The following is a 16,415-nucleotide window of genomic DNA, read 5'->3' as shown; positions in this document are numbered from 1 at the left end:
TCGCAGCTGGCCGGCCGGCTCGCGTCTAGGGTAAAGCCTTTGGGAAACCCCTCGCTGCTCCCCCGGCGCTGTCTTCCTCCGGCAGCGCCGCCTCTGCCTTCTCGGTGCGGTGGAGCCCTGTTCCCTCACCTCCTCCCTTTCTGCGCTCTTCTGTTTCCCTCTCCTGTCGCCGCGGTGGCCTCTTCCTGCGCAGCGCGCCCATTTCTCCCTCCCTAGGGCACTCGCGCCAGGAGTTGCCCCTCTCCCGGCTCCCCGCAGAGCCTGCGGCTTCCACGGTGCCTCTGTTCCTTTTTGTCCTGTTGCCCACAGCCGTGTCTCTCCACCCTGTGGGTGGTTTTATTTTCCTTCATACCTGTTTTCTTCCCCTTACCACATAGGTTGTCAAGAAGCAGCTAGTGTCTCCCTTCTGTTCCTCCCTCTGGGCCAATATTTATCTTAGTTTTTATTTTTATTTGCGCGTTTATAAGATTTAAAGTTAAGATTAAAAAATAAGATTGAAAAGTTTAAAATTCCTTCCTGAGCTTGAAAACAGGAAGGTCTTAGGTTGCTTATTTTGTTGCCTTTGTAAACTTAGTCAAACACACTGTACTGTGGAATACAATTTAAAAGACCGATTCCAAAAACTCTAAAAATAGGATGCTCTAATGGAAATTTTGGCAGTCTTTTTACCTATTGGATAGTGATAGAGGACTCAATTCTTTGAGAGCGATTTCAGTATTTAAGGATTATACTCAGAAAGAGCTTTACCCATCACCCTTTCCACCAAGGCAGGAAACTGCAGCCATTCAACTTCCTATTTTAAAATATGTACAGTCCTTTCTGCGTACCTTACTGGGAGCGTAATTGAGCTTGGCATTTTAAATGCACAAGGAAAAGGTTCCTAAGGAATGTATCGCCTAGCAAATAGAAGTCTTAAGATTTATTCGGCTGATGAATATCAAATGGATAAAGAATTGATGGCCAAGTATGGCCTTTTTCGGGTTGTAAATTTGTTAGGACACCGTAGAAGTGTCTTGTCAACTGTTGTGGAAGCCCTGGGAACCCTTTGGTCTTAATTTTTTTTAATTCTTTTTTTAATATTTTCCCCATTGACAACTCTAGAAGTTATTCTTTGCATCCTCTGAACGCCTGAGAGAGCTCCATACCCCCGATCCTTTTACTGAGCTGTCTCCCCATCTCTCCTTATAAAAATACTTCTGTACATTCAGAAATACACTGGATTTGTTTCCCCAAGAGCCCTTGAGGCCTAAATATTTTAAAAATCAAAGCAGAAAGATCTATTATGGTAGAGGAAGAAATGGTTCACTCATAGAACTGTGTTGTTGAATTTCTCACGTTTAAAATATACTTTAAAAAATTGTGGTAAAAAATACCTACCTTAAAATATGCTGTCTTATTTTATATTTGTGGACCAAAGATAACCTACTCAACCCTAGAGAAATTAATGTCGTTTTAAATTTTGCTTTTGAGTGGTGTTATATTCTTTTGATTTTGGAAAAGAGAATTAGGTTATGGTAATTATTTCCCTTTTTATAGTGTTAATGGTTTGTTTGTGGTTGACAATGCTTAAATAATAAGAGACAGAATCTTACACATTTTATTTTTCTGAGGTCCCAGGTACTAGAAATGACAGAAATATCCATTTCCCTTAAAAATGAACTTTATAATCAGCATTTAGACCTACTTTATTAGAAAAACCTTGTTTGTATATTTCCTATCTTATTTTCTTAAGAGGTGTAGTTTTTGCATCCTGTGCTATTTTTGCCTTTTTGAAGTAATGTAATATCTGTTTAGTGGTGTCAGGCAAAGTGATTCTACTATTTTTACACTATTAAGTTATTTTTTTTATTATCCCAGTTTAATTGACAGAAGTCAAAATACTGATTTTTCTTTTGACTTTTATATGGCAGTTGTAATTGGGAAATGCCAAGTGATAGTTTGCTATCAGAATTTAGGCTGTGGGTCTACAGTAGTGCTGCCCAATAGAAATATAATACAAGCTATATAAGCAATTTAAAGTTTTCTAGTCGCATTAACAAAATAAAAAAGTAGGTGGAATTAATTTTAACATATTTTATTTGATTTCTATATATATCATTTCAACATGTGATGAGTTTTAAAAGTTAATGATGAGATGTTTTACATTCTTTCATACTGAATCTGCAAAATCTCATGTGTATTTTATATTTACAGTACATCTGAATTCCAACCAGCTACATGGCTACGACCTTATTGGGCAGCACATACCTATAGGATTACTGTGTGATTCTTAAGATTCTTACCCTGAGAGTCTGCGGTAAATTCTGTGGAGTAAATTTAAAAATCTTTTTCCTAAAGTGCTGGGATATTCAAACTGAGAAGATTCTAGCAGGATGAAAGTCCCAAAAAGTCTCTTCCTTTTTGTGGACTGTGTTAATACTGAGGAGGATTAACAGGTGCCCTGTGCTTGTTTAGTGAGTGTCATAAGATGTATAGAGCGCTCAGTCATTTCCTGGTGTGTCATTGTTACAGTTAATTACATCTGCGTGTCAACAGTGTGTCAAGACATTGTATGAGTCTTTGTTTATTTACTATATCTGTTGGTATTAAGTAGGGAGAACTTGAAAACATACGAGAAGTTTGAACTTTATGGTAAACAGGTAGAGTACCTACTGTTGGAGGCTTATTTTCTGAATCGGTTTCAGGTATGGCTAAGAGTTCTGTAAATGCGCTTCTCTATATATGATGGTGTTATTAAAGGAAAGATAAAATCTTTTTAGCAAAAACTAGGAAGGATGAGGGTATGTTTTTTGGCTTTAAAACACTGGGAGCCCGAGTAATAGCAAAACACACACATGTGTGTGGTGGTTTGGTTAAACTGTAAAGGGAATATGGCAGTTTTTTAGAGAATGCTACTGACATATTGACTAGGAATGTGTTTTAAGTTGTTTTTGCAACAGATGTGGTGATTTGCACCATCTCTTGTTCAGAGCTGTTATAACTTAAAGATAACCCTCTTTGAAAGGTAACTGCAGCTCACTGACTTCAGTGGGGACCAATAGGCCCCATCATCATTCTTATCTTGGTGTCTGTATTCTGATAAACTTACCTAAATACTATTTTAGCTGTACTTTTACATTTACATTTAATGTCAGAATTTACTTGAAGGCCTAATTAATATTCAGTATAATTTAATATGAGAAACATGCCTCCTCCACAACTTTTATGGTATAAAGAAATCTTAAATTACCTGATCAGTCAAGAAACTCCCTCTGTAAAACCTAGTCAGTATAAACCTAGCACAGTGTTGGCAGTGTGTGGAGTGTTAAAGGATCAAAGACAGATTTGGGGAAGGGGATAGTTATAGGATGTTGCTTGTTCTGTGAGAGGTGCATACACATTATGTAGGAAAATAGAGCATTTTCATTTGTCTTTAAATATAGATGGCTATCCATTGACACCATTTTAGTTGGATAAGAGAGAGAATATGTTGTTTTGTTGCTACAAATTAGTCTTAGCAAATTTTTCTTTAGTTATTTAAGGAAGAATAATTGATAGTCTGGCAATTTTCTGTTTTTAAAAAGGCTTGATTTAAGTGGTCTTTACAAGAATTATATTTTTATTGAGAAGTTCTGCACTCAATGTGTCCATCTGTCTTGATACAGTTATGAGTGTGTTCTGTTTAGGGCCTTGAAGATTCACATGAATATAGGCTTTTCCTTATTTATGTATCATTCCTTTGGGAGAAATTATATTTCCTTTTAAGCAAGGAATACTTTTTTTTAATGCATTTGAAGTAACTATTTTATAATATCCTTTAATAAAAAGTAAAAAAAAAATCATATCTAAACAATCTTCAAAAAAGAAATACATCGGGCTTCCCTGGTGGCGCAGTGCTTGAGAGTCCGCCTGCCGATGCAGGAGACGCGGGTTCGTGCCCCGTTTCGGGAAGATCCCACATGCCGCGGAGCGGCTGGGCCCGTGAGCCATGGCCACTGAGCCTGCGCGTCCGGAGCCTGTGCTCCGCAAATGGGAGAGGCCACAACAGTGAGAGGCCCGCATAACGCAAGGAAAAAAAAAAAAAAAAAAAAAAAAAAAGAAATACATCATTAAAAAGTTCTGAATCTTATAATAGGTTTAGATTTCTTAAATTGTTTTAGTCACAGTTTTCAGGTTCTGCTCTTTAACATATTTGGAGATGAAAACTTTTTGCCTTTATATCACCTCCTCCCTTCCATCTCTTAGGACTTCCCCCTTTTTCTTCATCATTAGCCACGTGGAAAGGAAAAATAGTGCGTGTTTGTCAAAATACTGACAAATCAAGATTATTTTTCCCTTTGACTGTAGGAAGAATTCTGAAGGAGTAAGTGACACATTTAGTCAACCTTATTGACATTTGGGCATTTGATATTTTAATTGACAGTACCTAAGAGATTTTAGTAATTAACAATATTTTGTAATTGTTGTACCTATTAAGTTCTCTTATGAGAATACTAACCTGATTTTCTTGGAAAGCTACTACCTGAATAAATAATTACATTTTTTCTATGTTTGCTGCATTTTGAAAACCCAGTGAATTAGGTGGCTGTGGATTTGTAATTTGAATGAAGGCAAACTAATATTTTGAAGCACCTTTTATATTATAGGTTTTTAAATAATTTCCTTAAAATATGTGAACTTTATAATAAGATAAAGAATGCTGTTGTTCCTCGATATTGGAGAGCATACCACTTGTATTTTTATTTTATGCCTGCATTGTTTTTCTTGTTCACTATTTCTCTCTTCTGCAGGTATTAGCGCTGTATAACAAAATCTTAAAAAGAATTATTAAATGAACTGAAAAACATTGCGTAAGATTTTTCAACAAGGACTTATTTTTGTGAACATGTGTTTTGTTTATTGCAGCCTAGTGGAGTTTTGTTTTGTTTTTTATTTTTCTCCCTTATTAACCACCAAAGATTAGTTTAGATTTTTCTTTTTTCCACTGTGGACATGAAAAAGTTTACTTAAATCAGGTCTCAAAAGGATTCATACCAAGTAACAGACTTGATTTCCTCCCTCATGTTCAACTCAAAAGAGGAGTGGAATTTTGTAGAAACTGTACTGATTACAAAATTATGAAGTTTAGTTTCCTGAAAAAAGGCTTTGTATCCATTTGTGATTTCTTAATCCAAATTTAGTCATTAGGCTTTATTTTTTTCAACAATTTACAAAGTAATCACTAGGTTTCTTTTGCTCCAATAGTTTAAGAAAACAAAATTGTTGTGGAGTTCTTTGTCACGCCAGTTAGAGTTTTTAACTGTAGCATTGCATAAGCACTATAAAGAGCCAAAATTAGAAGCAATGTTATGTGACTTCCTTATTTTAATCATATAATTAAATGTTTTTTTTTGTTTTGTTTTTTCTGTATGCGGGCCTCACTGTTGTGGCCTCTCCTGTTGTGGGGCACAGGCTCCAGACACGCAGGCTCAGCGGCCGTGGCTCACGGGCCCAGCCGCTCCGCGGCATGTGGGATCTTCCCGGACCGGGGCATGAACCCGTGTCCCCTGCATCGGCAGTCGGACTCTCAACCACTGCGCCACCAGGGAAGCCCTAATTAAATGTTTTATAAGGCAAAATGGTTTGTTGTCTTAGTCTTACAGTTGAACTCTAGTTTATTTATTTATTTATTTATTTGCGGTATGTGGGCCTCTCACTGTTGTGGCCTCTCCCATTGTGGAGCACAGGCTCCGGACGCGCAGGCTCAGCGGCCATGGCTCTCAGGCCCAGCCGCTCCACAGCATGTGGGATCTTCCCACACCGGGGCACGAACCCGTATCCCCTGCATCGGCAGGCGGACTCTCAACGACTGCGCCACCAGGGAAGCCCTGAAATCTAGTTTAAAATTGACCTAATAGGTCTTATGTCCACCAAAGTTCATATTTTTGGTAGCCAGAGAGAGATCTATTTCAAATTAACCTAAAGTGTCTAATTCAGGAGGTAATTTTTTATTATATCAGGTACCCTCTTGGTTAATTATAATTTTGTGCATTTTGATGCCTATAGGCTTTTTGTCCTCTTTCAGCTGTATGCCTGGGGAAAACCTAGGGATTCCCTAGTAAACCATGACAGGGCTTTGACCTTTGAGTATTTGGCTTACCTTCCCTGACAGCCTCAAAGAGTATACCTATGTGTGCAGAAAACTTATGAGCAAAAATTCTCCTCCGGGAACACTTATCTATGCTGATGAAACAGATATTCTAAGAATGTCTGTCTTAAAACTACAGTTTCCATGTACTTGTATAATACTTTGTATAAAACTATGTATTATGTATAGCCTTTGCTGGAGAGTTTCCATTCTGTTACAGTGCTTCAGAGTACATAAAAAGATATCCAGAATAATATCTCCTATAGCTTATTCTGCCTTACCTCACCTTTTGGTTTTTTCCTAACCTGTCTTCCATGAAAAGTTCAAAAGTCAGAACAGGTCATGGTTTATTATAACCTTGGGGTGGGGGTGGGGTAGGAGTACAACACATTTTACGCCTTCCTTTTTTCCTCTCCTTCCTCTCTATTACAAAAGTAATAGTGCTCCAGAGAGAAAAAAAGGTGGATAAATTTTATTTTATTTTTATAAATTTATTTATTTTTTGTTTATTTATTTTTGGCTGCATTGGGTCTTCGTTGCTGCGCGTGGGCTTTCTCTAGTTGCAGTGAGTGGAGGCTACTCTTCATTGCGGTGTGCAGGCTTCTCATTGCGGTGGCTTCTCTTGTTGCAGAGCATGGGCTCTAGGCACGCGGGCTCAGTAGTTGTGGCTCACAGGCTCTAGAGCGCAGGCTCAGTACTTGAGGCGCACGGGCTTAGTTGCTCTGCGGCATGTGGGATCTTCCCGGACCAGGGCTCGAACCCGTGTCCCCTGTATTGGCAGGCGGATTCTTAACCAGTGTGCCACCAGGGAAGCCTGATATATTTTAACTTAAGGAAAACATGGTTATTCAAAAATTAGAGTTTTTTCCTATAATGAAAGTTGAACAGAAGCTTTAATTTAGCAGTTAGAATCCATTGATCGCTCTCATCATACTTTTGATATCTGGTTAATTTGGCAGGAAGAAACACTGAGTACAAGTGTTACCTATACTGCTCACTGCACAACAGGCCAGTAAATCGGGAGACAAGTTCATGGGGCAAGGAATAGTGAGTGACTTTATCCAGAAAGCCAGCAGACTGAAAAGGTGGTGGACTAGTGTCCCAAAGAACCATCTTCCCCCAGTTAGAATTCAGGCTTCTTTATACTAAAAGAGGTGGAGGTGTGGTTGGTTGCTGCAAACTTCTTGGTGCCAGAATCCTTTGTTCTTCCAGCTTTCCAGGTAGGTCCAATCACAGTGTTCCTATAAACCTCCAACAAGACAAATGTTATTTTCTGTTCTGCAACTTTTTATCTCTGCATGAATGGAAAAGTGTTTTACCTTTAAAGGTCAGAGTCTTGAGAATGGGCTATCCCATATATTTTAGGCTATAGGCAACATTCTTAACTTGTGGCAAAAACAATAGGATACAAAGGTTAAAGTAGTAAAAGCAGGTCCAGTATGGTGTCAGACTTGTTCTTCCCTGTTACACAAGGAAACTTTGAGTACACCAATACTAAGCTGTGCTAGAATATGTGTGTGTGTGTGTGTAAATACATGTATATATATTTGTTTACTTACTTAGCTGCACCATGTGGCTTGTGGGATCTTAGTTCCCCAACCAGGGATTGAACCCAGGCCCTCGGTAGTGAAAGTGCCAAGTCCTAACAGCTGGACCGCCAGGGAATTCCCACTAGTATATATTTAATAGTGTCTCTTTCATCATATGTGTTTTCTTTAGGGAATATTCTCCACTGAAGTAAAATATCTTTGGGAGAAAATCGTATTCTGTCAACAGTCTTTCAAAGTATTGGAAGGTATCTTCTTCTGGGACAAATTTTTTCTCTTGGTTTTTTACTCTTTTCTTAGAATTTCTTACCTAGGATAAACTACCTTACTCTGGAACTTTTTCTTTTCCTAAACCCCCATCAAAATACTTTCTCTTAAATGACTAATTATAGGAAAGCTTATTCACTTTTACACCTGTCTCCCTTCCTGCCTTTCTGTTAACTTTTGTTATGCTAGAGATATAAATTAGTATGTCACTGTTGTGTCAAACATCACAGTAGTAATTAATATCTTAAATATTTATTTAGATATTTTATAATAGGAATAGAAAACAATATCTACCTGTTTGACATGGATAAGATATAATTTCTTGGGAACGATCAGAGTTTTGTTTTTTTAAATTTTATTTATTTATTTTTGGCTGCTTTGGGTCTTTGTTGCTGTGCGCGGGCTTTCTCTAGTTGTGGCGAGCGAGGGCTACTCTTTGTTGCAGTGCACGGGCTTCTCATTGCAGTGGCTTCTCTTGTTGCAGAGCACGGGCTCTAGGTGCGTGGGCTTCAGTAGTTGTGACATGCAGGCTCAGTAGTTGTGGCTCGTGGGCTCTAGAGCGCAGGCTCAGTAGTTGTGGCACATGGGCTTAGTTCCTCTGTGGCATGTGGGATCTTCCTGGACCAGGGCTCGACCCCATGTACCCTGCATTGGCAGGCGGATTCTTAACCACTGCGCCATCAGGGAAGCCCAACAATCAGAGTTTTTAATGTCAGGCCCAAGAATAGACTTCAAGGGGTCTGTGAGCCCCCTGAAATAACATTCATAACTTAGTGGTAGTATATGTGTATTTTTCTGAGGAGGGAATTCTTAACTTTCATCAGATTCTTCAAATGTCCATGACCCAGAAAAAGATAAGAACCACAGAATTAATTTGAGCTTGGTTATAAATCTCTAATCCTTCTCATCAGCAATAGTTTTGTAAGGATCTCTATATAAGCTTCATTTTTTAGTAATATTTTATTTATGACAAAAATAATTTAATAGATTATCTTACAGGAAAAGGCATACTGATGCTTTTAAAAAACAAATCTTCCTCAAATATCTAACCTATTGTTTTGTATACCTTTAGACATTTCTCAAGTATCCTGCAGGTTACTTTGTTTTTTATCATTTGTTTGCCATCTGTGCATTTTACAGAAAGATGATTAATTCTTGTGACTGAATTTTTCTTGGCACTTCAAAGAGTTGTTCATAGAGTAAGGATTAGGATAAAGGAAAGCTGCATTTTGTGAGGATGCCCTACCCAGTGAGAGGAATGAGTCCATAGGTAGGTTGATTATACACACATGCTCCTGATGAAGTGGAAAAGAGTAAGAAACAGAAAGATTATCCTTGAACAGCAGATAGAAACATTCTACTACTGAGGTAAGGGGGAAATACTAGTTACCAACTAACATCTGGTAACCTCTGTTTACATGTGGCCCAGTTGAGACTGCTGAGCTAGGAATACAAAGAGGAGTGGAGGCCAGTGGTAAAGGTTTAGAATAGTTTTGGGGGACGTGGTCCTGGGAGCTCTATGAGGAATGATGTCTGGCCATCATTGAGGCTCCTACCTGAGGTTGGATGGATACTGTTTTTACAGTTACCAGTCTGCATAATTGTGATTTTCTTTAGCAACAGATAGCAGCTTGGGTATAAGAGCAGAGAAAGTGGTTAGGTTGATCAGGGCTGGAGTTTTATAGGGTGGGTGCAGAAGAAATATGAGAACTAAGGAGGTAGCTAGAGATGATCCATGAATTCAGTGCTCGATAGGAAAGAAAGTAATGCCAGGAGGAGGCTAACGTAAAAAAAAAAAAAAAAAAAAGGCAGAAGTCTGAAGGTTTTTTGTTGTTTTTAAAATAATTTTATTTTGTTTACTTTTTTTTGTTTTTGACCACGCTGCGCGGCTTGCAAGATCTCAGTTCCCCGACCAGGGATTGAACCCTGGCCATGGCAATGAAAGCCCGGAATCCTAACCATGAGGCCACTGGGGAACTCTTGAGGCTGGAGTTCTCGATGTGGTTGAACTGGGTAATGGTAGTGGGGGTAATGACAGTAGGGGATTGAGAGTTAAAAATAGGAATAGAACCAGATAATGGGATATTGGTAGTGGCATATTGGAGGTATTGAGACTTATCTGAAGGAACAGATTGTTTTGATGCTCAGTAAAATCTAAGACCAGGGTGACACTTGCTAAATTCACCAGACAGTAAGATGTCATTATAGAACTTTGAGACATGGAGAAATATTCATTCCACAAGTCTGTCAAGCCACTGTCTTTCTTATGGAAAACACGAAGATAGTGTGTTTTTTTTTTAAATTTTATTATTTTTTAAAATTAATTTTTACTGGAGTATAGTTGCTTACAAAGGTAGTGTTTTCTGAACAGTAATCTGCCTCTGGCTTGCAGGATGGATTGAAAAGGCTATGTGAGACAAGAGCCTTAATTAAAAGTAAATATATCAGCCTAAACTCATTTTGAAATTTCATAACTTCTGAAACGATAGAATTAATAGATTTTTGCTTTTTGTTCAAAAGAAGAATAGAGAGTAAACTAGAGAGCTCCTGGCTTAGGTTTTATAACTGTGAAATAGTGTTAGAATTATGTTTGATGCCATATGGGTTATGTTCTTTTTCCTAGTTGAATTCATAGGTTAATTTTAATTTACTGATAATCCATATGAACCTATACATTACAACATCCATATACACTTCGGTGAATAATTTTGAAATATGGTGGCTTGTCAATGACCTTGAAGCTAGCATTAGTTCCTATTCGTTTATTGGCTAATGTTTGAGCCCATAGGTGATCAGCATTGTACTAAGTACTGTGGGAAATGCAGTAAAAATGAGCCCTTTCATCAAAACATTTGATGAAAAATACAAGTCCCAAATATATATAAGTAGTTTTTTAAGAAAGGGAAGAAAACTTATATGAAAACCTTTTTTGGTTTAGTATAATTTATAATTAATTCACTAAATATTTTGTAGAATTTGTTTCCTCATTTTACCAGAATTTTAAATGCCACCTTTTTTTTTTTTTTTTTTTTTTTTTTTTTTTTTTGTGGTACGCGGGCCTCTCACTGTTGTGGCCTCTCCCGTTGCGGAGCACAGGCTCCGGACGCGCAGGCTCAGCGGCCATGGCTCACGGGCCCAGCCACTCCGCGGCATGTGGGATCTTCCTGGACCGGGGCACGAACCTGTGTCCCCTGCATCGGCAGGCAGAGTCTCAACCACTGCGCCACCAGGGAAGCCCGAATACCACCTTTTTGACTTAGGGTTTGGTAAACATATAGGGAAAAGTTATGTAACAATTCAGATGAGTTCATTTCTAAGATCTGTAGAGTTCCACCATAGAGGTTTCTACTTTGTGCCCTTGAGGACTGGCTTTGCAGAAACTCCTGTTTCTGTAGGTTACTGGCAAATATATCCAGTGACTCTTTGACGCTCTAAAATAGTTAGGGTCTTAAGGCAATGGGAATCCTCTGAAATGGTGGATAAACACACCTTACAAAAGAAAAAAAAAAAAACCCCACACATTTATTGCATGAGATAATACATGTTAAAGTGACCGCCTTCCACAGTGTTAAGCACATAGAGCAGTTAGTAAATTGGTGGTTTTGTTTTTAATTTGCTAACTTTGTGATAACCTTGTATATATTTGGATTATTTTCTTTGTAAAGAGGTGAACAATATTAATATATAGATTAACTGTGTAGCATTCTTTGGAGTTTTTAAAAATATTGTGTCCTTGCTTCAATGCTTTAAAAAATTTTTTGAATAGAAAAATATTGTATGTTTAAATATATGCAAAATGCAGAAAAGTACAAAAAAAATTAACTTGTACTCCCATCAGCCAAGAGCAAGAATTGTGAACATTTCTGTATATTTACTTTCAGTGTCTCTGGAGTGTGTGTAAACATAGTTGAGATCATATTTATGATTTGTTTTAGATTCTATTTCCCTCATTTTATTATAGATTCATAATGTACATATTTTGTGGTGGTGTAATATCTAGGGTATGAGCTAATTTACTTAATCATTCCCCTATTATTGAACATTTAGATTGTTTCCAGTTTTTCACTCATTGCCCCAATGACCTTGGACAAACTGGCCGCTTAGTTTTCCCATTTGTAAATGGGAGAAACAATACTTCTTCGTAGGAATTAAAAGGATTAACTGAGGTAATGTGTACAAAATATACAGAACAGTTCCTGGAACAGAATAAACTTTTAAAATAATGCCTTGCTGTTCATGTTTGCGCATAGAGAATCCTCCCCCTCTCCCTTTTTTCTTTTTTTGCTCGCTATTCAGAATATTTCTTTAGCATAAACCTTCAGAAAGAAACCTAGTAGGTCTTAATTGTTTTAATAGTTTTACTATTTATTATGAAATTGTTTTCTGATAAATTGTGCCAATTTATATTCAAATTGAACAGCATGTGACAAGGCATATCTTAGTAGAAGATTAGTAAGGAATAAAGTTAGATGGATTGTTGAGAGATTGTATTAAGGTATAGGAGTTAGGACTTGAACTGGATTAAGGGCAATGTGAGTTGAAGAGACAACTTCAGTAGACCTCTAGCTACTTCTTACACTTTTCCCATCCAACCAAGCTGTCGCACTCATTTTCCTCTCAAAACTCCTCGTCTATTATCTGTACTGAAGTCTCTATCCTATCCCACCTCTCCTTATTTTCCATCTATCTAATTTTTCCTTCTTAATCTTCTTAATCTTCTTCTCAATCTTTTCTCCTCTGTCTTTTCCTGTCCGGGAGGCCTGTCCAGCTAAACAACAGAGCAGAGCAGAGCAGGGTCTGTTTTCTGCTGACAGGCTCACTTAAGAAAGAAAGGTGGCTGAGATAGTTAAGATCAGGTATTACCAAATTTACCAAACAGATAAATCAGTCTGCCTCCCCAGAGGCGAGTAAAGGAGTACATCAGGAACAAGGGAGGTTTCTTCATAACCCTCAATATTTATAGTAACTTTGCCACATTCTTAGTGATTATATATATTAGCATATATTCAAATGCCTTTTAAAAAGTTTATTCTGAGTGTAAAAATAATGCAACTTACAACTCAATAAATAATAACCCAATTAAAAATTGGGCAAAAGATCTGAGTAGACATTTCTCCGAAGAGACAAATGGCCAATAAATACATGCCCCCACCTGCCTCTTTCCCCAACATATGCTGCACTGAGCCTGGTGGTACATATTTAGTAGGCTCTCCGTAAATGTTAATAAAGGGTGTTACCTTTGCCTTCTGGGAGCCATGGACACTTGGCCTTCAAAATTCAGGCACGGGCCAGAGTGCAAACATTTGGAAGTCTTGTTCTAACCTGGAACAAGTAAAGTAACAGTTTTATGTTAAAAACTTTAAAATATTGATTTTCGGTTCTTGGGGTTTTTTTTGGCAGCTTGTGGGATTTTAGTTCCCCAACCAGGGATCGAACCTGGGCCTTTGGCAGTGAGAGCATGGAGTCCTAACCCCTGGACTGCCAGGGAATTCCCTTGATTTTGGTTCTTACCTTTTTAGAAACTATCCTGCCCTCTGTTTTTGATGGGTCATTGCCAAGTTATAGCTTTTTTTGAAGATTGCTAAGGTGGACATCTTCCTTTTAGTAAAGAAAAGAGCATGTGCTGAAATGATTCAAGTGCAAATATTTTTGTGGTTAAAACATCTTCACAATTGACAATTCTTATGAAATAAAGATTTAAGCAGTACCATCAAATCCTGTTGTACTATTATTATGACTTTGCTGTTCATTCCTCTCCCTTTATAGCCTCTTCCCTCTCCTACTTTTACCTCCTTATTCAAATTCTCTTTCTAGACCTTCTGACCATTCTCTGGGTCTGTTTTTTGTTTGTTTGCTTTGGGTTTTTTTAAATAAACTTTATTTATTTATTTATTTATTTATTTTTGGCTGTGTTGGGTCTGTACGTGGGCTTTCTCTAGTTGCAGCGAGCAGGGGCTACTCTTTGTTGCAGTGCGCGGGCTTCTCATTGTGGTGGCTTCTCTTGTTGCAGACAGAGCATGGGCTCTAGGCGAGTGGGCTTCAGTAATTGGGGCACGTGGGCTCAGTAGTTGTGGCTCTCAGGCTCTAGAGTGCAGGCTCAGTAGTTGTGGCACACAGGCTTAGTTGCTCCACGGCATGTGGCATCTTCCTGGACCAGGGCTCAAACCCATATCCCCTGCATTGGCAGGCTGATTCTTAACCACTGAGCCACGAGGGAAGTCCCTGGGTCTGTTTTTGAACTAACTTTGGGCAAAGCTTACTCTGAAACTCAGTAGTCTGGGTGATATCCTATAATCCATCCACTGTTTTATACCCATCATCCAAATTTTTAACGTATGTCTCCACTTTCACTTGGACCTCTGAGGTTACTGTCTTATTATTTTAGTCTTTTACTTTGAAAATTTCAGGAGAGTCCTATTAGTAAAATAATATATCTTCTTAATTTCAGTAAGAGTGGTCATAATTCTTATTTGAACCAGTTTTATTCCATTTATTTCATAGATTTCATTTTTGTCTTTTAAATGGGCATGGAAATATCTTTTATGTTTTTCTATAGTAGAGAAATCCAGTCTAGAATATGAGAAGGTGAAGCTTTCAGGTAAAATTGTAGTTGAAAAAAAAAAGGAAAGTCTAGGTTAAAATAAATTTGACCTTGGTCTAGTTCCATTTGTCTCATCTCTATTTTTGAAAGTAACATAAAACATTTCTTCTTCATGTTCTTGCATATTTAAATCTTGTCCTTTAATTTGCATAGCTTGAGCAATAAGCATTTATAATTACAGATTCAGAATTTTCTGGGTCAGAAAATAGAGTGGGTCCATTTAATTTAATATTTGCTTTTTGTACTAATTCATGCTTCTTTTTTCGAATTTGCTGACTTGCCGTTATATTTAATCTTTCAATGACAAAAGTACTCTCTTTTGGCATTTCCCCTCTATTTCTGTTTCCTACCAGATAATATTTGTGGGGTTTTTGTTAAATATATTTTAAACATTATCTTAAGTGATGTAATCATTTTTCCTAAATCTATTTCCTTAGGTAAGAGGTAGTGAAAAAGAGACGTTAGTGTTTTAGTTCAATTGAACAAGTATTATTTAGCGCCAATTATGTGCCTAGGACCGTGCTGTGTTAAGGACTGCAAAAGAAGTAACACATACATTCTCTTGCTTCAAGCACTTGAATTCTACTTGGGAAATAATATACATGTATGGAATAGCTTGTGAAAAAGCCTAAAGCAATAGATAAGCAAACTTGAAACAGTATCCAGTAGATACTTTAAAAAATACAGTGCTTATTTCATTAAAAAAAAAGTCTTTGTGAATGTTTTAGCATAAATTCTGTGTAAGCTATTGTCTCCATCTATGATTGGACTTTTACAAGGTCAAATAATAAATTTGTATTAAATGCATTGGGTTTTTTTTTTTTGTTTGTTTGTTTGTTTTGTGGTACGCGGGCCTCTCACTGTTGTGGCCTCTCCCGTTGCGGAGCACAGGCTCCGGACGCGCAGGTTCAGCGGCCATGGCTCACAGGCCCAGCCGCTCTGCGGCATGTGGGATCTTCCTGGACCGGGGCACGAACCCGTGTCCCCTGCATCGGCAGGCAGACTCCCAGCCACTGCGCCACCAGGGAAGCCCTAAATGCATTGTAAATTGTATTATTACAGTTTCCTTTCCTCCTCCTACTCCTAACTTGTCCAAACTCTTAACCTAGCTCAAATTCTACCTTGTGTATGGCCGTCAGAGGCAGCATGGACTCTGGAGCCAGTCAACCTAGGTTTGAGTCCCAGTTTTGACAGCTGTTTGACGTGATGAGTGCTTAACCTGTCAGTGCCTCAGTTTGCTTACCCATAAAATGGAGGTGCTAATAATATCAAAGCTACCTAAGAGGATTATTGTGAGGCTAAATGAGTCAGTATGTACAGGGCACAGAGTAAGTACCATATAAATATTTGCCCTTATTCTCATACTTTGTTTTTAATGGTATTCCTGACAACAAGTGTAATCATTCTATGAAGACATCTATTTGAACCTAAAGATTTTTTGGAATTTTATATATGTATATTTTTTTAATGAATTTATTTTTATTTATTTATTTTTTGGCTGTGTTGGGTCTTCATTGCTGTGCGCGGGCTTTCTCTAGTTGCGGTGAGTGGGGGCTCCTCTTTATTGAGGTGCGTGGGCTCTAGGCGTGCAGGCTTCAGTAGTTGTAGCACACAGGCTCAGTAGTTGTGGCATGTGGGCTCAGTAGTTGCGATGCATGGGCTCTAGGGTGTGCAGGCTTCAGTAGTTGTGGCTCGTGGGCTCTAGAGTGCAGGCCCAGTAGTTGTGGCACACGGGCTTAGTTGCTCCACGGCATGTGGGATCTTCCCGGACCAGGGATCGAACCCATGTCCCCTGCATTGGCAGGAGGATTCTTAACCACTGTCCTACCAGAGAAGTCCCCGGAATTTTATATATTTTAAAATTCTGCCCTGTAACATCTGTTTTAACATACAA

Source organism: Lipotes vexillifer, unplaced genomic scaffold (genome assembly GCF_000442215.2).
Source record: "Lipotes vexillifer unplaced genomic scaffold, Lipotes_vexillifer_v1.1 scaffold1315, whole genome shotgun sequence".
NCBI lineage: Eukaryota > Metazoa > Chordata > Mammalia > Artiodactyla > Lipotidae > Lipotes > Lipotes vexillifer.
This window is presented reverse-complemented; position numbering follows the sequence as displayed.